The 26,227-nt window shown below is 44.8% G+C and overlaps 1 long non-coding RNA gene across 1 annotated transcript in view; it reads right to left on the reverse strand.

Annotated features, from left to right (window-relative positions):
* The window catches only part of LOC106886765, a 41,424-nt gene extending 15,398 nt beyond the window's left edge, over nt 1-26,026 (reverse strand). The window contains exons 1-2 of the long non-coding RNA XR_001411732.1: nt 25,820-26,026; nt 21,929-21,985 (exon numbers count right to left, since the gene is read on the reverse strand). This is a non-coding gene — a long non-coding RNA (uncharacterized LOC106886765). The remainder of the gene's footprint in view (nt 1-21,928; nt 21,986-25,819) is intronic.
* Nucleotides 26,027-26,227: the final 201 nt, after the last annotated feature.

Here is a 26,227-nt window from a genome sequence, read left to right on the forward strand (position 1 = left end):
CAACCCTGTCATCACTGCCTATGTGGAGAACAGCCCAACCCAACACTGAACTGGGACACCAGGGGAGTAATTAGAAGGGTATAGGATAGGTCTTGACAGGCAGTCACATCCACGGGAAGGTTTTCAGCAGAAAGAAGTGCTATCCTGTTTGCTGGGACCAGGAAGCCCATTCCACCCTGTGTACCCTGCAATTGGGATATATCACGTAACTAAAGTTTTCTCACATCTAGCTTTGGTGAATCCTATCACAGTTACTTTTCCTCCTTTGCTTTGAGACACTGTACCAAACCCAAATAGCCAAGTATTGACACTGTTTGTACTTCCACTGGGTATTATTTCACACCAAAGTTGGCACAATCGGAATCAACGGGGTTGCTGTAGCAGAAGTAGAGCACTAGGCCCTACCAACTGAATTTTATTTTCGTGAGATATATAGACAAGACAGTGTGTTGCATCTCAAAGAGGCAGAGAGATGTCGAGTCCATCAATTCACATCCTCAGCTTTAGCAAGTGGAACTGCACAAACCAAAACTGAGATGGTTTATGTGCCGATTCACCATGCGATAACAGAATACAGGAACACTTTAGCTGAACAGTTGTCACATAAGAGCACAGCCCTTCAACCCGTTTCTGTCCTCCACAAATACTTAAAGCTTCATCGTGCATCCAAACTCAACAGGGTAAGACCTGGTGGGGACGTGAGGGATGCGAATGAGTCCAAGCAGCTTTCAAAACATGGTCCTGCTTCACCTCACTGGAGCCCAAAGGGTCTGTCATCCAGCCCCAGAGCCGTGGGGGATTCAAAAGGTGGTACACCACAATTTTAACATCATATTGTACCAATACTATTGAAATCTTACCACAGTGATGCTACTTTTACCCTCCTACAGTCAGGTGAAGTGAGATGCAGAGGTGCATCATTTGACCCAGGATATAAATCACGTCTGTGTCAGCCAAGAGTTCACAGCTTTCAGGTGAGATTTCAGTGCACTAGATCTTACAGGCTTTCACCAGTGTCCTTGATTCAGCACAAACTAAACCAATACTACTTTAAAGGAAAAGCATTAAATAAAATGGCAAACAGCAAACCAAATGGGCAATTAATATTCTTGGATGGATTAAAGGGAAAATTCTACATGTACACACTCAAACTATTCCAAAACAAAATCTAAGCATACTGAGAAATGTTTATAGATGTTCAAACTGCTAATGGCATGCAAGAGGCTTCTCTTTCAAATATCATAGGTCAATGAAAAGGAATATGTGAATTTCCAAATGTTCCGTGCTTGGCTGATCCATCAATATGATAACTAATACATACTTAAACTCCTCAATGTACTCCCTGAAATTAAAACAACCAGATAGCAGAGCAAGAGCTTAAATAACCATTATCAATGGATTTCAGATAAAAATCAAGAAATAATTTCAGAAAGATCACCCAACACCGTCAAATGAAATAGCTTTGGAAATGGGTCAGGGAAGTGTGAGCCGAATTACATTTCGTATGCAGAGGCCCTTCAGCAACAAAAAGTCTCCTCAGATTAAAAGCTTGACAAAGTTGGTCCAAGCTACGCTCCTGACTAATTGATGGGGGAAAAAAAACCTTCAGTAAACTAACAACTTTCTACTTCCCAACAGCGTTCATGATGGAGTGGATGTTTGCACCTTTTCTCTCCTTGTTTTGGGAAATCAGGAGTAGCTACTCAGTGGTCCCACTACCTCCCAACCCACACATGGACACACTCCCCTCCTCACCCCCTATTGCTGGGCATCCTTGTGCCAAGCAGGGGCTAAGGGGAGCTCGGGGGGGGGAGCTCTTCCATCGTGTTGCCTCCACAGCTGTGGCACTCCTGACCTAGGATGTTTTTACTTACGTAGCTTTCCAAGTCCCCAGCAGTTTAAAAGCATTTAGGGTCCTAAAAGATAGCGCTAGGAACCTCACGGAATCTTCTGCAACACTGAAACACTAAATTCCTGTTCATTTCAAGAGACACTAGACACCAAGTCTTTCCTTTGTTGTCTGCTTTTATCTCATTTTCTACCCACCCCTGTCAATATCAACTGAATGCCTTTCAAATTCTGGCCCTTAAGCACTTTTTTTTTGCTTAAAATAGGACTTGGAAGTCCAAGCCATTTACATGCTCTTGTAAATGCTATCCTGCTCTCAGCAAAGTAAGAGGAGAGCCCTAGAAGTCTAGAGAATTGAAGGAACACCATCAAGGAATCAACGTGTTGTCTTCGTGACAACACTTTACAGGTTTCACGTGTGGAAATGCAGAAACACTTCCACTTTCCTTTCTAAATGGTGTAGCTATTTTAATTTTAGCATCATTCAGAAGTTCCAGCTGAAATTAGGGAGCCTCAAGGCTAATGACACACTCCTGTCACTCGTCAATCCCGGTCCTTGGGAAAAATATCAAACATGACTCAATTCACCACGCAACTTAGGAGCACTGGAAGAGCAGTCTTGCTAATTAGTTCAAGGGAAGGCATTTCAAAACAAGGCAATTGAAAGCACGGGTCAAGGTTAGCACTGAATTCACACACATGAAGTTTGAGAGGAAAAATCCTTCTCTCTGGGCGTCTCTTCCTGTTAATCTCGTTTCGGCGCTGGCTGGCCCAGCTGCCTCTCGCGCTCTCCTCTCTCCTGGGCGGAACCCTGCAGCTCTTTGATTTCCTTTCATATTTGCAGCTATGTCATTTCTGGCTGACCCTTCCCAAACCTCGGGTGTTTTCCTCTTGGAGCTGCACGAGTATTATGTATGCTTATCAAGAGGCCAGTCTGGAGCTGGCTAGTCTTAAGGTTTTAAGGGTCTTTAGTAATTTTTTGAGAATTCTGAGAGTTTGGGGAAACCAGGAGGAAAGAAGGGAGCCATTTTCCCCATAATTTTAGCCTTTATTTTGCTTTCCCCCCACAAGCACCCAGAAAGATAACACCACATATTTTTCTGGCTGTAGAGCCATTACTGTCTTGGATAATGGGACGGTTCCTCACAAACATCAGTTACTGGAAATCGTGTACAAAATTGTCTTGTCTCCACTTCCTGCTTTTCTCTCCCCCTCCACATAGACAGAGGCTCTTCTAAAAAGAGCACAAATGACTATCATTAAAGATGAAGCTTGCGGGTTGTGAAGTTTGGGCTGCTTTAAAAATCAGACAGACCAAGTCACCTCAGCCCAGCTTGGACTACAGAATCATAGGAGATGGCCAGGCCACCACGGGCTCTCGCAGAGAGGAGCCCAAGCCACACATCTGCATCACGGTTTGAAACCTCAACGTTTCATTCAGGGTTGCTCAGACCTGGATTATACGGTCTAGCCTCTTCTCCCAAAGGAAATGTGATTCCTGTGCTGTGGATGTGGGTGTTCTCCCTGTGGGTGTTGCATTTGGGGGTTTAGGGGAGCTATCCGGATACCTTTTGGGGTTACCATGTGAGAAACCCCCCCTAATTACTTAATCAAACCTAAATGCCCTTTGCTAAAGTTACTAAAGTTTACTCATTTAAACACGGCGCCATCTGTATTACACTCAGAAGCTTACCAATCCCATGGAAAACCACCACTTTTAGGTGTTAGTTTCTTTGAAGGGGCTGGAACAAAATAAATTAGTCCTAAACATCTTGGATTTTCCAAGGAGAAATATTTCCATGAACAAATGAAGAAAACAGACTCCCGGGGCCCCTCATAAATTCTGGCACAGAAAGGCATGTGCTTCCATTGAGTACATTTCAGAACAATATTTCCTGAGGCATTTCTGAATGGTATTGATTTACATGCAAAAGATTATGTCTGCAGCCACGCAAAAGGACTGGCCGACAAAGGTGGAAGAACAATGCGTCAAGAAACAAATGTAGACCTTTTTTTCTTCAAGTTAATTAAAAGAAACTAGGTCTGATTCCCTTTGTTTGACACCAGTAGGATACCATTCACTGCTCAGGAGTTAATCCTGATTTACTGCAGCAAATCAGAGCGATACGCGCTCAGCATATGAGCCATTCTAAGTTGCAATCAGACAGAGACTCCAGCACAATGCTCCCTACATCTGCAACAAACTCGGATCAAATTTTACTAATCACCTACCTCTTTTCAATCCATTATGTTGACCATTAAGATAATCATATGAATTTGTAAGTCTGAGATGAGGGAGCCATGTGAGCCTCCATGGTTGTGTTTCTATGGAAACAATTCCCCTGGCATCTCCGGTCCACATTCGGTATTCCTGTCTGACTGTTCGTCTCATTCACACACTCAAAATCCCCATTTTCCAAACACTCATTTCGGGAGGGCTATGTTTTCTTCTTTTCCCTATTCACCCGTTGAACTGGGTAGCACAGGGATGATGAGATATCTGGCAGGTTGCTGTGCCCCACTCCTGACCCAGAGAAATCAATAGGGCAGCACAGTCTCCACAGGCCCTTTTAGTGCTTTTGCTTTTTTGGTGCAACTGAAAATTAGTCCTAATTATGTTTTAGAGGTTTAGCCGCTTTCATCCCTCCGTGAAGATCACACAGGAATTACAATGGCAACTGGTATCTGTAGCAACTTCCATCCAGAAGCTACTGCACTCCCATCTCCTCCCTCTGCTCCCCAGCAGCTTCACCCATCTCATCAAAGCCATCACTTAAGAAAGGTGGCAGCTCCTGAACTCACAGCCAAGACACAGCGTGCTTCAGCCCTGGGACAGGGTAACTCCCTACCCAGCTGGAACAAGGAGCATGCAAAGGAGCCAGAAATTAACTTCTCGGTTAAAATTTGGCCATAATGCTTCAATTAACACTCCATCCTTATGAAAGGTACCACATCGCAAGCAACAGGGCCTCCATCACTTCCCTTCTGAGACCGTTTTGCAGTACAATGGGCTTCACACTTCATTTTCCTACGAGTCAGCCCGTGTTTTTAATTGCTCAGTCTCACTGTAATTCAGTCCCTGTGGACCACGGGGAACAATCCGTTCCTTGTGTCTGCAGAGTGGCCACCACCTTGATCAACTCAGCACGGACGGAACTGAGGGTTTCTAAGGCTGAAAACACGAGCTGCTATACCCCGTTCCAACAAGCTACACTCACTAATTGGGGTAATTACAGACTGCTTGCTCCTCTGTGCAAACGCTGCACAGAAGGCGGCGATGTCATATACGCTCAGCAGTGGATTACACCTGCAGCTTCTCAGGACTTCTCATGGCAATGTCCCTTGATTTTCGTGGACCATCTTAGACTTTTCTCTACTGGCTTAAAAGCTTGTATTTCTGCAAGAGCAGGTGAAGAAGGCAGCAAGAGAAGTGTCCTTTCAGTCCATCCTTTTGCCAATATTCAGTTGAAACACTAAACAAAACCTTAAGCTTCCTGGTGCCAGCTCTGCTTGTTGCAGAACAGGCATCAGCAAGGGCAGAGGCCTGTTCTGGGTTGAGAGACACAGGACTAACTTTTCTTCTAATGCTGGGGAAAATTGCACTTCTAGAAGACTCTAGTGTCTGAATTTGTGAAAATATTTACTTTATAGCCAGCCAGGCTCTGTGGGATTCAAGGTCTTAGTGTTTTTGAGCCTTGCCAGAGACAAGGAGGAGCAAGGCCTGGGCATTTGACCCAGGCTGGCCAACAGGATTATTTCATACCATGAACGTCACATTCAATATAAATTAGGAAAATTTGTTGCGCAGGGGGCTCTCCCTTGATGGCGGCGGTCCAGACAACTCCTTGCCCCGTTGTCGGACCCCTGAGGCCTACCCTTCCTCCTGGAGCCGTTGCGCTGGCAGTGTCCACCATTTGCTGTCCACTGTTGGGAGTGCACAGCTTCCTACTGATATAACTGGCTGAGTATAATTCCTGTATCTTATATCAGTATCGGGATTAATACTGGTTCTTTAGTATTGTTGTTAACTATTTAGTTTTAGTCTATTAAATCTATTTATATTTCAACCCTTGTGTTTCCTTGTGTTCCCCGATTCCCCTTCCCAGGTGGGGAGGGGTCATCGGGTGATAGAATAATTGTCTAAACGACAATAGATTGTTATGGGTTTTCTCAAACCATAACAAGGCCCTACAGAAGGAAGATGTCCAAGTATCTTCTACATTTAACTACTCCGTATTCCAAATATACCAAGGAATTAACTCGCAGGAGTTAAAACAACGGTTGCCTCCCCAAACTACTGCTTCCACTCCCGCTGTTGCCAGTTTTATAGAAGCGCGAGGGCCACATTTTTAGACAGTGTAATTTGGCACAGCTCCCTGAGCTCCATTGTTTTCACTGGAACCGTGGTAAGTTACACCAGATGAGGATATTGGTCTAAAAAGATTTTGCTTTAAACAAACACACAAACAAAAACAGGTTTAGACAAGACCGGGGATTTTGAAGCTGCATTCCTGTCTCCAGAAACTTCCAATGACTCGCAGTAGTCTTTGCTTCACCAAGCCACAAATTTGTAACGCCTTTAATCTTTCCATGTAAGTCAGTTCCTCTACTCCCTTAATCGTTTGTGTTGCTCTTCTCTGAATTCCGTCCAATTTACCACACAGTACAGGCCACATTACATCTGAAAGGCCAGAAGTATGGTGTACAGAAGCTCATTTTCAAATTCTATGACCTCAATTCTTGGGAGGATTTCAGAGACCAGACACCAGGCTATAAATGAAGAATGTGTGCCCATATAGCTGGGTAATTTAAATGCATTTTCTGTGAATAAATCTACCCGGTACTTTCTTGATCTGTACAATCTTCTGCCATAGGGGCCTAACATAAAAATACTTCAAAGGCTCTAACAAATTCCCTCAAGATGTGATCTTCAGCATTTCAAAAGCTGAAAGACATAGACACGGTTTAAAGTGATCATGATATATTTTCAAGGTAACACTCTTCAGCAACTCCTGTTCACCCATTTCTTGAAAGTGAAATTCTATCACCTCTCTCTATATATATCTTTTTAACTTATTGACTATCTTATGAGCGATGCAAAGATGGAGTGAATTTGACTTTTGGTGAGGGTTTACTATACCTCATTATCTTTAAATGAAGCACAGCAATGCTTCCTTCCTTCAAATACCTACTAGAGAATTCCAAATGGAAATCCTCTAGCCACAGACCCTCACCACTTCTTGCCTCTTGTAGCACTAAGAAAGTTTAGATTTGGATTCAAGTTTCAGCCCCGATCTCCCTTCCCATGTCGGGCTGAAACAAGACCCTGCACGGTAACACTTTTGTGAAAGATTATTTTTATGTTACACCTCAGTCCCATCTCTGATATTAATTAAACAGTTTGAGCTTTAAGCCAAAAGATATTTTGAAACTGGTGCTCTTGGCTGAAACCAAGATTCCTCATGTCCTCCAAATAGTTTCATAACAAACTCTCCTCGACTGCGGCATATTTAATGAGAATGCAGATGATCAATTGCAGCCCGCCTTGCACGGTTAACTCAATCAACAAACTACTAATGACTCCAGCATGTTACAGCTTTTTTGGCTAATGAGAACCGTATTGACCAGATTTTTCCCGTTCTCCCAGGATCAAACGCCAATATGGAACGAGTTCTGGTACAACTGTAACATTAGCCTGCAAGGAAAAGGCTGGCCAGCAATAGCAGGACACAGCCTGAGTGTCATTAGGGAGGAAAAGATGTCCCAGACGTGCGGGCCGGCCTCTCCGAACCCTTCCACAGCGTGTGTCTGTCCGGGGAAACCAAAATCCTGGGAAACACAGAGCAGAGTGTGGGGCTTCCACCTTGGCACACGGCGTTTCCAGACAGAAAAGCCTTTTGTTCCCGGCAGGCCGGCTGCGCCGCCGCCTGTCCCACCACTCCTCCTCCTCCTCCTCCTCCTCCTCCCCCACCTCCTCACCTCCCTCTGGCTCCGGTTCCTCCGCGGACGGGGGATTCTGCTCCTCCCTGTTCCCCGCGTCCGGCTTCCCTCCAACCCCCACCTCGAGGAGAACCCCAAAACCCTTCTTGGTCATCCCCCCTCCCCCATCCCTTTCTCTGCCCCACATCTCCTGGTCTTCTCCCCCCAGGGAGGAGTGGATGAAGGCCATCCAGACGGGCCATTCTCTTCCTCCTCCTCCTCCTCCTCCTCCTCACCGCCTTCTGCTGCCATTGTGCTGCGGGATAATTTGGAGCAGGTGAGAAGTAAATACTCTCTGCTTCCCCTTTCTTTCCCTTCTGTGCCGCCTGTTGCTGCAATTTACCCTCACACCTCCATTTCTTCTTCCCTCCTCCTTCCAACGGGAGTCAGAGGACCATTTTCTGCATGGAGGTCTCACAGCTGACCGTGCTCTACGTGAAGAGTGATATTTATTGCAGAGCCAGAGGACTGAGATGGGAAACAGCTCGGCGAGTGTTATCTCGCCTGTTACCAGCCACTGTTAAAGAAAGATTTGCTCCCATGGAAAGCAATGGAAAGAATTCCAGTGACTTCAGTCATCTTTGGACTCGGGCTTTGTTTCCTTACAAAATAACCTCCAGTTTCCGGTACAGTCTGATTTCTAAAATCACCCATTTCTAAAATAGAATTTCCATTCTGTACCCGGGATAAAATTCTGAAGTCTGACCAATTTCTCTCCATCAAGAGGAGACCTTCGTTCCATTTTTGTCTGCGCTATCGTTTTGCTGGGTGACAAGTCACTTCCTTTGCCCAGTCCTTCACTTCCCTCTATCAAAGAGGGAAAACACAGAGTGCTTTGTCCTCTAGGAAGTAAAACTGCTACAGAAAAAAAAACCACCAGGTATTATTTTGCTCTTGATCAGCTTCACACTGCACCACCTGAAAGCCACGCATTCTGCCATCTCTGGCTGCAACCAAACCAAAGCAAAAAGGTAAAAACACACTGGGTAAAAAGGGGAGAGAGAAGGAGTAACTGGGAGTTGTGAACCAACTGGAAAGAGTCAATTCTCCAAAGCTTCTTCTCAGACTAAGCTAATTTGTTGTATAGTTTTGAACAAAAATCATGGAGAACGCACACAGTTCATCAACAGGGATTGTGTTCCTTCCTCTTTAAGGAGTGCTCCTACGCAATTCTCTCCACTTTAAAAGGCTTAAATATTAAATATCATTCAACCAAGTCATAGTGGGGGTCCACGGTTGACTTCATTCCTCTCTTAACAATGTCCTCAGGCCAGCCGCCAGGAATTCAGACACTTAATAACTTCCCTGGGCTGAGAACTCTTCACCTCAGGCATGCTCTCCTCTTATCTACGGAGGGAAAGGTTCCCATTCACTCCACGGTCCGTTCTGACCACAGCACTCCTCGCTTCACTGACCTTCTCCTGCATTATTCTTCAGGTACAAACTTCCCAGCCTCACCTGCAGGACCACGCACACCCTTCTTCTGGCAGCTTCCTACTGCCTCTTAACATAGCCTTAGCTTTCACCCTACAACATCTGAACCCTCTGTCCCCTCCTCCTGCCCTGCCGTATCACCATCCTCTCCTCGGAAAGGCTGATCCTCAGAGCTTCACACTCTTCCATCCTCCTTTTACTCCAAAGGACACAAGCCAGCTAGCTAGAAATGCCCACTGAAAATAAGCTTTCTTTGATTTCCTCAGCTTTAGCCTCCTTTCTCCCCTTGCCCTGTACAAAGGCAAAGAAAAATTCAGATCTGGGTCCAAAATTGTGTAATTTAAGCCCATTCTTGTCCACTGCTAGCAGATAAGAGCCATGTCCTACCAGCATAGTTTAAGAAACACCCAAGTGACACTCTAGGCTTTCTTCTTCTGGGCATCAAGAAGCCAGCTCTTGAAATATATGACTGGCAACTCCCGGGTGTGACGGCAGTCTAAAGTGAATGAAAGTTACAGTAAAAATAACTTTGCCGCTGCTCTTGGTTGGCTTTTGTAAATGGAACAGGACATCAGCACAGCCAGGTTTTGTACTACAGGACTCCTTCCTCAGATTGCTTTTAAGTTCATTATGTTCCAGCTTCAGGAAGAAAATGGTAACGTTTGATTTATTAGCACAGGGGAAGGAGGATGAAGTAAGCAATAAATCTAGCAATGGCAGCGTTACGCCAGCTCCCTGCCAGCCAGTCCCATGGAGCACCCACATTCCAGTCCACGATTAGCACAAATAGCTGATGCCCAGGGCAAGTCCTCCCCTTGCTCTGTGCCTCAGTTTCCCTGCGCTGGATGGGGCTTTGAGCAACCAGGAGGTGTCCCTGCCCATGGCAGGGGGCTTGGAATTTGATGATCTTTAAGGTCCCTTCCAACCCAAACCATTCTATGAGTCTATGACTCTCCTGATGCTGACTGTGAAGCTGAATTCCATTACATTTGGCAGAGATATAAAAATATAAAATCACGTACTCGCAGGCAAATCCATGGAGACAGTGCTATCAAGAAACACACTTCTATATAAAGTATGTCTCTAGGATACGTGCAGAAGAACCAGCGCCAAGGCATTAGGACAGTCCTGCAGTCATGACACCGTCTTAGCCCTGGAGGTGTTTCGTTCTGTTACTCACTCGGCCACAGACCTCCCCGTGTGAGCCTGGGCAAACCATCAAACCTTTCCCCATCTATACAACAGAAAAACAATCCATCCTTCCTTGCTTTCTTTTTCCTCCCAGGGCTACTGGTGTTACAAATTCTTTGGGCCAGAAAGTGACTCTTTCTGGTTATGCTTGCAAACCCGATCTGACAGAGCTCCCAATTCCTCTGCTGCTCTACCATTACACATAATGGGCCACCAATACAAGTAATATTGGACAGACACAGACCTAGTGGCAGAAAAGAAGGGAACTGCTTACCTAGAATGGGTTATCTGTGACTTCAGATGCAAATATGAGAAAATTAATGAATTTTCTGCCTGTTTTTTTTTGTTCTTTTATTGCCTTCAAAGAGTGGAGAGAAATGACTAGAAGGTTCTCTGGACAAATCAATGAAACTAACACCCAATAAATGACCTTTCCTCAGTGTCTTCTAAGTACCTGTCAACTTCAGGAGTGCCACCTCAATTGAATGGAGAGATTTAAAGCCAGACTATTCATTAGAGAGCAAACTATTATTCTAGAGACTTAAATGAATTGGCTAGTGGCCAGCCTTCCTTACTGTTTAGGTACCACTAGTAAAATGGAAAGTGGCTGCTATTTGGTGAGCACAAAAGCCCAGTAGAGAAAAACGTCTTTTAAGAGGAACAAGAACCAGGCTGTTCAACTGACGATGGTCTGACATCCTCACAAGATGGCATGAAGAGTAAGCAGATATACGGCATAATCAGGGAACCATGAAAACAAGCCGAAGTCTGTAAACACCAGAGATAGCCTCGATTTTGTGGTATCACTAACAACCAACCAACTAAGCACACTATAATGAATGCATTCATAAAATAAAGAGCCTGGGAGGGTGTCTCAATAACTCCAGTTTTCCTTTATACAGTAGACACCACTGACTTGCCATATGCAGTTCTGAATTAAAAGCCAAATTATTATCTTCTCTGATAGAGCTCACATTGGCTTCAAATGCTAACATTTCAAAGCGGGAGTTACAAACCTCACCATTAATCATCTGTTTTGTATCAAGTGATATGTCACCTTTATCTCCCCAGAGCCCTTTTCTCAGGATAACCTTCTTCTCAAGTTCCCCTTCTAAAACCACTATTTATGATGACTGGGACGAAAGCGAAGGGGACTAACACCAGCTCTGTTACACGACACGTGTCCGTACAGTACCAGCCTCTGACAAGAAGAGCACAGCTGTATTGGTTCTCCATCACCCTCCAGGCTAAATAACACCATTAATATACCCACGCTAGACTGAAACAGAGCTATTATTATATCACGACTTAAGAAACAACCTACAGGAGTTATCAGTATTACCATACAGAAAAATTGGGGCAGCAAGAGTAAGTAGCCTCACACCACACCTTTTTCCAGCTCCCCATTCATGCTTTGCCCCTTCTTCAGAGTTAGAGCAGCTGGAAACCATTGAGAAGGCAACACTGAATTTTGCTTACCCTGCTGAGGAATCCTAACTCAGTTCTGGGTTAACTCTACTCTGCAAATACACCAGAATGTCACAAACTTACTTTCTTTGGTCTCACCATGAAGGCAGCAATTAAAACTGTGTGCAAGTCAGTTTTCTATCAAAAAATATCGAGCTACTTGGACAGACATAATTTCTAATATGTCTCCTAGTGCTTCTAATACACATCATTTTCTTTTTCCATTGAAGTTGGCTCTAATACTTGCTAACAGCCCCTGGTGAAATATTTTAACACAGTCTCTGTAACTTCCGACAAATAGCTGGTTAAGATTTACCCTGCTCTTCCTCATGAAGTAGAAGTCATACTGCAAGAAGATGCAAAGTTATCTCAGCAAGAGAGCATTTCTACAAGCTAATCTCCCAATTTCACTGCTGACTGTGATGATGGTCAACTTGATCAGGTCCTGTGGCTCTAATGTGGAGAAATAGCATGCAAAATCCTCAGGCACTGGGGTGACTCTGAAGCTCCGTGCCTTCCAACAAGTTTTCTTGGGTGAAATAACCTCCTTTTGCACATGGCAATGTATGAAAGATGAAGGAGACCCCATCACTTTATCACTATATCTCTCTACAGACCTTATCTATGTCCTCAACACCACCACTACAAATACCTGCTAAAATATGTCCAAGATGTTCTTGCTACTATGCATACAAGTGACTCAATTTGCATTAAAATATAAATACAGAGAGCTGCCTACCTTTCCACACCCCATTGCCCTGCCAGTGACACACAGACTGCTCTAAGGCAGCCTGATGGCTCTGCTGCCTCCTCCTGCAAGATTTTGCAGATCCCAAAGCACTTTCCATCCTCTGTTCCTAACATCTTCAAGATGTGTGTGCTTCCAGTCCTGCCCTCCACACTTAAAGCGGTCGGTTTACCTGCTTTGGGGTTGTGTTATCCCAGCATAGGTGCTTTTTAATTCAGTTGGCTGGGGAATAGGCACTTATTTTAATAAGGTCTCAGACAGATGCCATCTTCCCTTTTGTTTTCCAAGAGGTTTCAGCTCCACTCCCACCACTCTTATTTACTCATCGGTCCGTTTGAAAACCCACCGGTTTGCCGGCACTTTGGCGGAAGCTGGTGGTTACTTGTGGTTTTCAAAAAGGAAGGGTGCATTTCAGATGACACACAGTAAAACAGTCTGACCGTGTGGAAAAATAAGATTATACAGCACAGGCCACGCTTCCAAGTAGTCCAGCTTTGCCACAGATAAGGCAGTCTGAGGAGGCTTAGGATGCAAATTGAGCACTTTTGCTTCAAAAACTACCCAGCTGCTGAAGGTGCAAATGGCAGAGTTTTAGGATAAGCTTTATGGTGCAATTTGTTTCCATCAGACTCTGCTTATGATGATTTAGCTGAGTGGATCCAGAATCTGTTACAGTAAAACAGGTCAAAGTGGATATGGAAAAAAGATATTTCCATTCTTCAAAGGCAGAAAAACAATTTTTCATCTTTTCTGACTGGATACAGTTAAAGAAGATTACAGCTGGTATGATTGCTTTCGGCAGCCTAGTGTTTGACCTATAATTCTGTAAAAATAAAACTAACCCTTCATATATTGACTGTCAAGAATTTTCCCCCATGTGCTTTTTGTTCTTCTCAGTCTGCTTTATATGGAAAATCTGCCATATTATAGATCTGCATATAAAGACTCCTCGGCCTATTTCACGATCAGACAGAAGGGATTAAACTAAATAGAAGATAAGCACAGTTCAAAACTACGGCTGGTCATCTTCACTACCCAAGAGCGTGCACCTTCCCAACAAACAGGGTAAGGAAAGGACAAAAAGGAAAGATCCTGTCGCTTCCTTTTGTCCAAACAGCTGAGAGAGCACTTCTGTGGCCCATTCGTGGGGAGATGCCAAACGGCAGCAGCTCTGAGGGACTGCAACACACATTCCCCACTCCCCAAAACGAATCCATATTGTAGGAACACGAACGGGGAGGCAACAGATCAATCTCCTCCGACGGGAGACGGCACGGCTTCGGGAGCTACCGCAAGATGCTGCACAGCAGCACCACGTTACAGCCCTGCCTCCCTCACACACGGGCTTTGAAGCTGAGGGGAACATTTGTGCAGAAGCCTGACCCAGTGCAAAGGCGTCGACAAAGCCCCGAGGAAGCAGCCACCCCGCACGGAGACTTTCTCCTCCCACCGCAACAAAGAGGGGGGGGGGGGGGAATGCAGATTCCCAAAGCTGTTTCTCAATCCTGCTGCTTTGTGTAACTGTAGAGAAGTATCACCGCAAGCACAGAAAGGTAAATTAACTCTCTCGTGTCTGTGACAGAAGTAAGAAGTTCAATATTAGCCTTATACATCACACCAGATGCAGCCTGTGCTTTAGGGAGCCCCCAAAGCACAGATTCCTAAGAGCTGGGAGGACTCATAAGCCCCACTTTTGCACAGTCTTTCCTTAAACTTGTGCCACCCACCACTTCCAGGGACAGTGCCAGGCAAGGCCCTGGTGTACCACCTTACTGCTGCCACCACCACCACAACGCGGAGCAGCTGCACGTCACACCCCGACGTCCCACAAGGAAGGAACATGGACAGTCCCACTGAAAGCGGAGGGAAGCTCTCCAAGCATCTGAGCTGCACCAGGTCCCACACCAGGCCAGGGATCTCCATTTCACAGAATCACAGAATCTTCCAGGTTGGAAGGGACCTTAAAGATCATCTTGTCCAACCGTCAACCTGACTGACAAAAATAGACATCCACACAACAAACAAGAAGCATCATCACTAAACCATACCTCCCAGCACTACATCAACCTGTCTTTTGAACACCTCCAGGGATGGTGCCTCAACCACCTCCCTGGGCAGCCCAGTCCAATGGCTGAGAACCCTTTCAGTGAAAAAATTTTTCCTAATATCCAGCCTGAACCTCCCCTGGCGCAACTTGAGGCCATTTCCTCTTGTCCTGTCGCCTGTGACTTGAGAGAAGAGACCGACCCCCATCTCTCTACACCCTCCTTTCAGGGAGTTGGAGAGAGCAATAAGGTCTCCCCTCAGCCTCCTCTTCTCCAGGCTGAATAACCCCAGCTCCCTCAGCCTCTTCTCATAAGACTTGTGCTCCAGACCCCTCACCATTGTTGCCCTTCTCTGGACCCGCTCCAGCACCTCAATGTCTTTTTTGTGGGAAGGGGCCCAAAACTGGACACAGCACTCGAGGTGGGGCCTCACCAGTGCTGAGTACAGGGGGACAACCACCTCTCGGGCCCTATTCCTCACGCTGTTCCTGACATAGGCCAGGATGCTGTTGGCCTCCTTGGCCACCTGGGCACACTGCTGGCTCATGTTCAGCCAACAGTTGACCAACCCCCCCAGGTCCTTTTCTGCCAGGCAGCTCCAGGGTTGTTGTGACCCAAGTGCAGGACCTGGCACTTGGCCGCCATCTCCTCCATTTCCTCCATCTCCAGGGAAAAATCCCCTGCTCTCCTCAAAAGGCCTTTTGTTCACACGCAGAGCAACCCCACCGTGGCCGGCTCACCAGGGCTGACGGGAGCTCCAGAGCACATGGGAGACACTGGGATGGCCTTGTGGTTTTTGGTGGCATCTTGTTGATGGCAAAGATCTTGCCATATGATGGAGAAAGCAAGGTTAATGCAGCTGAGCATAGAATAGGTCCTATGCAGCTCCTTCCTTGCCACTTTAAGTTTAACTTTCTCTGTTTACTTTTTAATTTAATGTATTCTTTTGATCTCTTTTTCTCTCCTTTCTCTTGTCTCCCTGAGTTTGCTGACACAGTAGAAGCATGACAAGCTCAGACAAGCTAACCTACTTTTTTCTTCTTCTCTTGTACATGTTAACGCTCCCACTCCTCTACCCAGCATATGAAAGCACATTGCAAGTATCATTATAATGATACTTCCAATCCCCCTGTGAAGTAATTCCCCCAACTGACAGGTGAAGAAACTGAGACACACAGAGCTCTTAAATTACTTGCCCCTCAAGCTTACAGAGGAAGCCAGCGACACAAGTGGAAATGAAACCCAACCGATTGCTGTTTTTCTTGGTCCCAATCTAGATAAATTATTATACCTCCACCCATCAGAGGGCTGTCAAACACCTGCATTTCTAAAATACAGTAGTAAGAGCAAAACTCCAGGTAACCATTACACAGCCTTAGACATTTCTATGATTTAATTGCAGCCAAGGAACGCTCATCGCCATGTCCTGTGTGCCTTCAGTCTTCCATGTGACCTCTGAAGGGATGTGTTAACAGCAAGAGGCTACAGCCCACCCGCTTTTGGTAGCCCAAAGCCCGCGTACTGCACGGAGCAGAGTTTATTTACACATCAAGCCACGTAATACGCTCCATTTCTTTACTTTTAGCCTGAGCTTCCAAATGCTCTGGACTCTGTTCCCTGTGTGTGCTCACGTTTGGGAGTCTCAGCTGGACTGGGACAGGCTCAAACCCACGCCTAACCGAATTTCATCACAGGGATATCGCTCAGCCAAGCTGTTTTCTCTCTACGTATGGAATAATTCAGCGCTAAGCCAAGAGCTCGATTTTACAGAGATTAGATTTCCAGTTATGACACTGACTAGAATTCAATATCCATCACTCCCTCCAGGGTACTGAATAATCTTCAGCATTTACAAACCCGAACTTTCCAAAGCAAGTACACCTTTAAAATTAGTCTAAAATTACTCGAATTCAGATATTGACACCTTTGGGGTTAATATTCTCAAAGATGTTCTCTGCAACAAATCGTGCCTTTTTTATTTTATGAAAGCTGAAATTAGCCCATTATCCCGGAGCTCAGTCTTAAAGGCAAAAAATCCAAATACTACAAGAAGCGAACGACAAAATCAAAAATGGACTTTGGACAAAGCGTCTCACGTTTTTGTGCCAGATGGTCCGTCTACACCAGAGCACTCAAAAAAATTAAACCACATTAATTTTCGAGGTGAGTTAGTTGAGCGCCATTTAAATCCCTGTATAGACTTTTTACTTCACAATCGACGTGCCTTTAATTAGGTTTCACTAAATTCACTTTGGAAGCGAATCAAGCTTAAAGGAAAAGAAATCACTTTTGCCATGAACAAGAGTGACCGCAAAGGGGTTCAGTGTAGTTTAACTCATACATTTTTTATGTGCATCATTTGTTTAACACAAATTAACTTGTGACTATTCCAGTGTAGACGAGCCCACAGTTCTTTTATGTCTAAACACGTAATAACGCTCCCTTTGTCTTGTCAGTTTGAGCACTGAGCTCTCTGGAGCAGTTACACTGAAGGTACAAGAGATGCTACACTCTTGGGGATCTCTTGGGGTTCAGATGCACACGGCTACTGCGTGGAAGCCATAAGTAGCCTCTTTGGACCACTCTTGTGAGTGGAGTCACTCCCACACCTACCTGCAGCACTGGATACAAGAAATAAAAAGCCTTAAACCCTCTCTCATGAGAAGGAACACATTCTCACATATGCACTGCTTACACCCTACAGCTCCATCCGCAGTCTGTGGCACCACACCGCCCGGGTGGATCTGTACGTGTGGATTGCAGTTCTAATGTTTAATTATCTTGAACACAGCGATATCCACACCACTCTAGAAAGAAATCGATTCTCCCTTTGCTCTGAGCTATAAATGCATGTATTCCATAATCAGCCTAACAGAACAGACATATGGGATTGTACATCTGGGAAGCATATGAGAGGCCTTCTCATATATAAAAATGTTTTGCAAAGCATCTCTCTCAGACCCAGCGTTAGGTATTTTTCCTTCGTTTGCACGCTGGAAAATTTGACTGATGTTTTTGGTTTATAAGATATTAAATAATAACCACCCGGTTGCATTACTGGAATGCTTTTCACTCCTAAAATCTCCCTCTACACCTTATACATCTTATCTGCAGTATATCTTTGACGTGCTAGTACTCTCTGTTTCCATTAGCCCTGGGACTCATTTCTCCCATCACTGACAAGAGGCTGCCTCTGGGGTTAAACTGGGCACACAAATACCTTTCCAGGACAGAGAGTGAAGGATGAAAAATCACGAGGCTTCTAGAACAGCAAGCAGACATGAAGCAAATGTGAACTGGCTTCAAGATGTGTTTTCAGTGCCGAAGGCTCCGAAGGGTTTCTAAAACCAAAGGAGGAGAATCCCTACTGCAAAGGGAAGGCACTGCCACCTCCAGCGACTCGGCGAAGAACAGCAAGCACATTCCTACAGAGAACTCAAAGCAGCAAGCAGAGCTCCAACACTGCCTGGTGACAGACTCCAAAATGATGGTGGCCTATCACAGGCTCATAGCGAACCAAAAAACCTCGTCATCTTCCCACCTAAGAGCTGATCTTCCCTTCCTCACTCCACTGGCAACAAACCAATGCAGATCAGGCACCCTGGGCAACTCTTCGTCTGCAAACTGGCAATAATATTTGCCACCTCCTGACTGCCACGTCTTCAGTGTCATGTACTCTTCCTCAGATAGTACAAGCACTTAATACAACAAGGGGTTAAACTCAATTGAGGGTATTAGGCATTCTAATTCTTATATTTTTCCTTTTGAATTTCCAAACCTGTCCAGTGGGTGCCACCCCACATGGTAGGGAGGAAATACAAACAAAATTAAATGAAAAGGCCGTATTGATGTTGGGATGAAACTGAGCCTCAGAAGAAGCCAAACTTGTCCACAGCAGAACCCTCCATCTTATCCCACAACAGCCTTTGCAGAAAATCTGAAGACCTCTGCCAGGACATGAGTTTCACGGAGGGACAGGCACACAACAGTAACCAAGCTCCACACATTGATTTATACCTGAAGCACAAAGGCATTTTGATGATGGCAACACAAGAGTGGAGAAACATTGGAATCATAAGGCTTCCCTCCAAGCTGTAAAATACCCAATATTTTCCTATTTCAATTAAAAATGTAACCCCTGTGGAAAAATCAGGGAAATAACATTCTAAGCAACTCTTCTCCAGTGATTTGCTACCAAAAAAAAACCCCATGAGGTGGGTTCTAGCCAGAATTAGCCTCCAAATCTAGATCTAGTGAGAGACAAATTAGACCCCAAGACATTGCGCTAAATCACAAGGGTGGCTGCTACCATGTTTCAGTTAAGCATTTGTATTTCTTCCTCTCTCTTTCAGGTTTTCCTCAGAGGCCCAAGAAATCATTTACAGGAGCACAGGGTCTTTTCTGTGCCGGAACTTCCTTTTCTTTTCCTCCCTCCCTCTGTTTTAGGAGAGTGGCAATGCTATGAAAAGACCGGATCTTGTTTTACTTTATTGCTATTAGGGGCAAAGTAAAAAGAGTGAGACCTATAAACACAAAGATGCCAAGATACAAGGAGACTACATGCTTGAATGCCCAGCCCTGGCTGCTTTGTTCCGTGAGTAATAACCAATATGTTGGCGGAGGTCATATATATACGTTTGTCACAATGCAGGGGTGCGAAAAGATACGCTTTATACCAACAGACCATTTCATTTCCTATGGCAAAGCATCCCCTTTCCCCTTGCACAAATCCTAAACCTTCTCTTTATTCACATTTCTCCTCTGAATTGACATCTCCTGCTCCACTTCTCCTCTCTACACCTGCAGAAACGCTTCTGAGAGATTCGCTGCAGAAAATGTTTGGGGGAAGAAAAGCAAACATTTATGGCTGTGTGACACGGACCCACCTGGAACCCAAATAACAAGATTTAACTTTAAATTTTGAACTCAGGCCAGATAGGTTGAAGCTTCACTAAATTCGGTTATCCCGGGCTAATTTAGTACTTTCTGCAGCAGCAGCTCCCAGGAAATCACCTGGAAATCTCATACGCTTCAACTCCAGACACCTCTGCATTCTTCTGAAGCTTGACCTTCCCAGTTGGCCTCACCACCCTGACCCACAGCAGTAACCCCAGGCCAGGTACTCCTGGGTCAACCCTTCTGAAGCACAAGCACTAAATTTCCAAAAAGGCGGTAACTTTTCTTTATGTGAAGCTCGTGTTTAGATATAACTCCTTAAACCTGCCTCTCCTCTGCTGGAGATCTCAATGAACTCAAACCCAAACACCAGACTTTGGTCTGAACTGCAGAGTCCAACCAGTCAGTCCAGGGAACCATAGAATCATAGAATGGTTAGGGTTGGAAGGGTCCTTAAAGATCATCCAGTTCCAACCCCCCTGCCCTGGGCAGGGACACCTCCCACCAGAGCAGGTTGCTCAAAGGAACATCCAACCTGGCCTTGAACACCTCCGGGGATGGGGCAGCCACAACCTCTGTATAAACTGAACAGGAAATAATATGCAATATAGTGTGAAATAAAATAAAATAAAATGAAAAAAAAATCCATCACAGCCCCCCACTACTATGGTCCAAAAAGAGTTTTCAGCATGAAAACCAAAGTCTTTGTCCATCCACATTCCAGAATGCAAATTTCAACAGATTAAAGCAACAGTGCTCAGATCCGAGACACTTCTAGGCCATCAAGGTAAGACTTTGCATTCAGGCTCGTAAACTAGGACGTCATTGTAAATGCTTTAGAAGCCTAGCAAAATTTTAATATACATGCCAGTACGTGTGACCAAAGGGATTACCCCAGAATGGCTCACCTGATTAGTTATACAAATGCCTGCTTTTCTTTTTTTTTGCCCTTTTTTTTTTTTTCCCTTTTAATCCAAGACCGTGCCGAATGCCAAATGGGAGAATGGAGCGGGGTATGTACCGGAATGTCTGAAGGCTACAGACTTGGGATTTATATTCCATGTTGAATTCATTGTTCTCTCTCCTACCCCCGCTGCCCTCTAAAAAAATGCTGCAGCCATGACAGAAATAAATTAGCCGGAGGTACAGGTCACACCTTCAAGGGCAGTAAGCATTCTGGGTAAAATCAATAGAGAAGATGGGAGTCTCTAACAGCTGAAGCAGAAAGAATGACGCATTGATAGCTTTACATATACCCAAACAAAGGCACTTTGGAGAAACCCTGGTCCCTGCTGCCTTCTGAACACAAAGCTCATTTTTTTTTCAACCACCTGAACCCCAACAGCAAGAGAGAGGCAATTCAGAAAGGCACCCATTTCTTGGGGGAATTTGCATATTGATGCAGAAAATTCTGCTTGTTTGCATCTCTGCTCGGGAAGGAGATCCAGATGCTGAATTCTGCCCCAGGTTGCAACTCCCACAAACTTTTACAGAGACAGGAATCTGCACTGAACTTCAGCTGAAATTTTTGCAGCACTCTCCGGCCTCTCAAGTGGCAGAAACTGAAGCCCCAAACAAAAAAATCGCCTGAACTTTGGTGAACACAGAAACAAGCCCAGGAGGCACTGAGAGACACTACGTGCTGCATTCATTATTTTCACTCGTGATTTTAAAGCCGTGGTTAATATATTCAAAATCGCCTACATCCATTGAGAACCCTAAAACTCAGGCTTCAGCATTTATGAATCGCAGTTCCTCCGAAATGAGGTGGTGTAAGATTTATAAGGACATGGGACACATGAAGATTCATGCAGAAGTCCAGTGGTTTTTACTAACGCCCCTGTGGTGAGTTAAGTATTAACTCTCCGAGCGAGGCACATAACCTGTTCAGACACTTCATAGATCCCACGGGGTTCCTACCTGCCTTTTCAGGGTCCTAAAAGCTTTAAAGCCTGATTTAAGCTCCCACAATACTTCTAAAAATAGGACTTAGACTCCTCAGTCCCGTAGGAGTTTTTGAAATTGCTACCCGGGAGGTTTCTCAATAGACAGAGCTAAAAGCTTTTCTCCTCTTCTGTCCCTCCCAGATTTCTCCAGAGACAACTTTGGCCCAAATACACCAGGATCTAAATCCAAATGAACCCTGATTTTGTGCAAAGCCAGCAAGGGAATGTCAAATATGTAACTTTCCCCTAGCCTCGTTTGTTTGCTTTTTTTAAAACCCACACAACATTGACATGTGTATTGTTCTTTGATCATTAGACTCACACTTCCACCCATGGTGAAATATAGTGCAGTTTTGAACTGTGTTTGTACTTACATTTGTGGAGTCTGGGAACAATATCGTAAATAGAACTGGTTTCATTTCCACTGCTACCTGTAAAAATAAATGGAGGAATTCACCATTAATACCAGTGCTCACTAAAGCTTTAAAGTCTTTTGTTTGTAGTCACTGTCATATGTCTCAAACATGTAGCGACGATGTGGCAACACCTGCAGCATCTTTCTGCCTCCTAGGAAAAACTACAATAAATCAACCCCTTGAGGAGAAATGTTTCTCAGAAATCATCCGTGTTTTGCTGCTTCTGCTCAAAAAGAGGCAAAGATGCCTTTGCATTTCTGGATGGTCCTTGAACCAGCCAGCGTACAGAGAAAAGAAAGAGATGCCTTCACTTTGGTCAACGGAGAGGAGAAGACACCAACGCTCAGCAGAGGGGACTGAGGGGACAGGTTCAGACATGGTTCCTCCAGAGTGGTAGGGCTGTGAAAATTCCACCGGTGAAAAGGCATTATTTGTAGACATATGCAGCCTCCACCAGAAATTATAGGTGAGGGAATCAGTTTTACTATGAACTTGTAAAGGTGGTTTTGGCCAGACCGTAGGCTTCCAGCTCCTCTGCAGCTACCTTCACACACTACTCCTGGGGACAGGAACAGTGGGGAAAGAAAGGCACATTCCAGATCTTCCCAAGAACGACCAAGCTCATGTGCCTCAAAACAAACCTTAGCCACAGCAGCCTGCAATGACTGGCCCTGCTGTTCCTTGGTTCTTCTCAGGGACAAAAGCACGGGGTGATAACCCACCTTGCTGCCTGTGATACTCTAAAATACTGCCCGAGGTATCATTATCAGCTTTTGCCTTGCACTTCTATGCTTCCATGAAGAAATACAGCTGCCCATTCTGACACATAGTGCAAACTCTGCTTCCTCCAAAGAGGTGCAATGTCATCTAGTGCAGCCTCCTCTGAACTAAACCATCCCCTATTTGTTTTATACTCCACTGCGCTTGGCGATACGGAAAGTCCTGCCCAGTTGTGGAGAACATTCCGGTAATCACAAGGGTACGTTATCTGAGCAGATCACATTTAGCATCTGTAGGTCAAGAATGACCCATTAGAGCTACACCCATTTGGGGTCTGTTTTTCCACAGCAGTGCTGGACACCAGCTGGCTTGCTTTTCTGGGGGACTTAGCCAGGGTGTTTCAGATGGGTCTTGACATCCTGATACTCAAAACACTCGGAGCAGTCACCATCTTCAAAAAAAGCCTGAGAAGGACGTCCCTGTGTAAGCACTGAGACAAGGAAGCTGCCACGATTTACTGCTCCAGAAACCCAAGGCCATCATCTTTCTGCTCTGCATGTCCCGGGACAGGAGCAGACTCACAGCAAAGGTAACCTACAGCTCAAGGCAATAGGATAAATCCCATTTCTGCACCTCCTGCTTTCTCTGTTCAGATTTCACCTCTACCTATTGAGTCTGGCTGGTTTCAGAAGACATGTCTCCATCCCAAAGAGCAAGCTCACACACAAAACTCAGAGAGGAAAGACACTGTTAAGTTCTTCCCCATTTAAATTACTCAAAAAGCCAGGATTCAGCACACAAATGAAATACAGAAAACTCTGTTACACACAATTGCAATGGTTTGCTCCACTCTGGGAGTAAATGAAACCTTAGGAAGACCTGGGCCTTTCCAGGAACTATGGAATTCCCCTCCCTTGTTTTCAAAATTAAGAAAGATTTAAATCCAACTAATGAACAATAACAGACTTGCCTTGGGTATACCTGGAAAGGTGAAGGATGAAAATAAAAACCGGCAAGAGGCTAAATGGTTTATTGGCCAAAATATGGCTGATAGTCATTTAATGGAGTTCACTACTAAACATCACAGGTAGGGTTGCTAAAACCTGGGCTCCATGGCCTAAGAGTTGTTTTCCAGTTATAACTTCTGCAAGCCTATAAATTGCAAAATCTCAGCCCTAGAAAGGGAAATGAAATAATCCAAAAACATTTCCTGTCCCTAATTATATTTTGCACGTGAAGTGGACTCATACAAAGCTGCTGGATTTGGATACCTGAAAATGAACAATGGGGGGAGGAGGGGGGAGGAGGCCACGTTGTTTGTGTCTGGATAAGGGCACTATTTTGTCTTCCCACTGTCACTAAAAGGACCTCAGCTAAATATTTGGACCTGAGGTCCAAATGTTGAGTGTTCAAAACTCAAAGCAGGGTGTGCAGTTTTGCAGCCTGGGCTCATCACTTCTCTGCAAGCACAAGGCATTTTTCTTCTATAAATATGCAAAGTACCTTACAAAAGACACCCCCACCCCCCGGCCACCCTCCCCATTTCCCAGCTCAGGAAATGGAGGTATGGCACGCAAAGAGGGGAGAGAGGAGGAGGCTGTGGCCACACCACGTCCGTGTCCATCTGCAGCACAACTTCCATAATCCCCTGCAGGTTGCTAAATCAAAGAAGAAGAAAAATGCCAAGACATTTTCCCAGCCTTCTCTCATCAAAAACTTCCTTGAATCCCAGGGGATAAGCATGAGGAAAGATCAGAGAGGTTCAGCTTTGGTCATCTGCAGATTCCTTCTGCTTGGCATAGCTGCTCCCTCCCTGCACACGCGGCAGGTAATCCCAGTGGGAATAACCGAGAGCCCCAGTGTAACCCAGTGGCTTCTCCTTTTGGTCTGCAAAAGAGATGCAGAGTTCTCAGCTGAGAGTGGGGAGCACCCCCATGACCTGTTGTAGTTTGCAAAGACACGAGGCACTTCTCATCCTGTGACTAGGGACATGCATCAGGACTAACCTGCTTCTCTTCCTTAGTGAAATCCTCTGCATGGGAAAACAGCTTCCACTTTAAAATAACCAAATAATAAAGCACGTAGCCTTTAAACACCAGGATTTTACATTTGCATATATAGTTACTTCTTCAGTTACCTCAAGTTTATAAAATTCACATAATTCACATACTGAAGGCTGCATATACTCTTCACACTTACAGAATTAAATGCTAACTTTGGATAAGCAATACAACCATTCTGAAGAACATCAGAGGACAGCATTTAACACCAGAAACTGCCAAATGTTTCTGACCTGCTTCAAACAATCATTAACTACAGTCAGTTTCTAATTATTTGAGTCCATTTCACTTCTTATTCAGTGGTCATTTTGTTTCTTGACCATTTGGCCTATGTTCAGAAAAATCTCCATTAGGCAGCACAAAGTCTCAAAAACATTATTCTCCTTTCTAAGGTTGAGAATACTCCAAAACCTCAAGAGACAGGAGTTCTAAATATGCCTTTAAACCCCAAAAGCAGAGAGCACTTTAAAATTTAAAAGCACAATAGGCTATTACATTAAAACACGTTGTTATCAAGTAAAATTGCTTTCTCTCACCCCTCTGCTAACAGTTTTGCAATTCATTTTCCAGAAAGAGCTGCGAACATATTAAAAGGCAAAACATCTATGCTCAGGCTGGAAATGATCACATGAACAAGCCACAAGATTTGCTTGATAACATACAGAGTTTATTATTCAAGAACGAGTCTCATTTTCAGCTCTAAGGGAGAGGGCGGGGAGAGAAGGGGGGAACAGTCTTTTAAAAGACACACACTGGAAGCAAAGTATTGCATTTATAGGAACCACTAAAAAGAAGAAAAGAAAAGAAAAAAGTAAAGAAAGCAAACCTCTACGCTACCAGCAACTCAAGTTTTCAAAAACTAAGTTCAGCTCCCACAAACCTCGCACCGTTTTCCCTTAAAAGAAGTTTACCTTATCAGAGGGGCTGAACGACCAGAAAGCTGCTCAACTTTTCTAAAAGTTCAGCTCTGCTGAGGATGGGAAGGGACAGGGGAGAGCAGAAAACAAAGGCAGGAGTTAAAAGCCAAAAGCTGCTGGAGAAGTGAAGTTTCTCTGCACCCCTTACTGACCTAAGAAGTCTTCGTTTCACAGGTAGCAAAGTTTGTCTTCCTTCTCCCCTGCAAGAGTCCCACTTGCAGGCAGGCACACCGCGGTACCGCGAGCGCGCTCATCAGCAAAAGAATATTGTTTCCAATCTGCCGCTGACTGAGGAGGGAAAGAAAAAATGCAGTCCAGCCAGGTACTGTTTCTTCGTGAAAAGTAAATCCGGCATTCTGGAATGAGTTCAAACATAGGGCTTGACAGGCAAAGGAGAAAAGCTTTTTTTTTTTTTTTTTTTTTTTTTTCACTGAGCATGCTTAGTCCTGCACTGCCTGCACACTTAATGAACATTACTTCCTTCCCAGTGGTTACTCCTAGTAGAAATCCACACCCCCTACTCTTTCAGAAGTCAGGAATGCAGCTGAAACCAAAGTCCA

The sequence above is a fragment of the Calidris pugnax genome, unplaced genomic scaffold, assembly GCF_001431845.1.
Source record: "Calidris pugnax isolate Ruff unplaced genomic scaffold, ASM143184v1 scaffold92, whole genome shotgun sequence".
Classification (NCBI taxonomy): domain Eukaryota; kingdom Metazoa; phylum Chordata; class Aves; order Charadriiformes; family Scolopacidae; genus Calidris; species Calidris pugnax.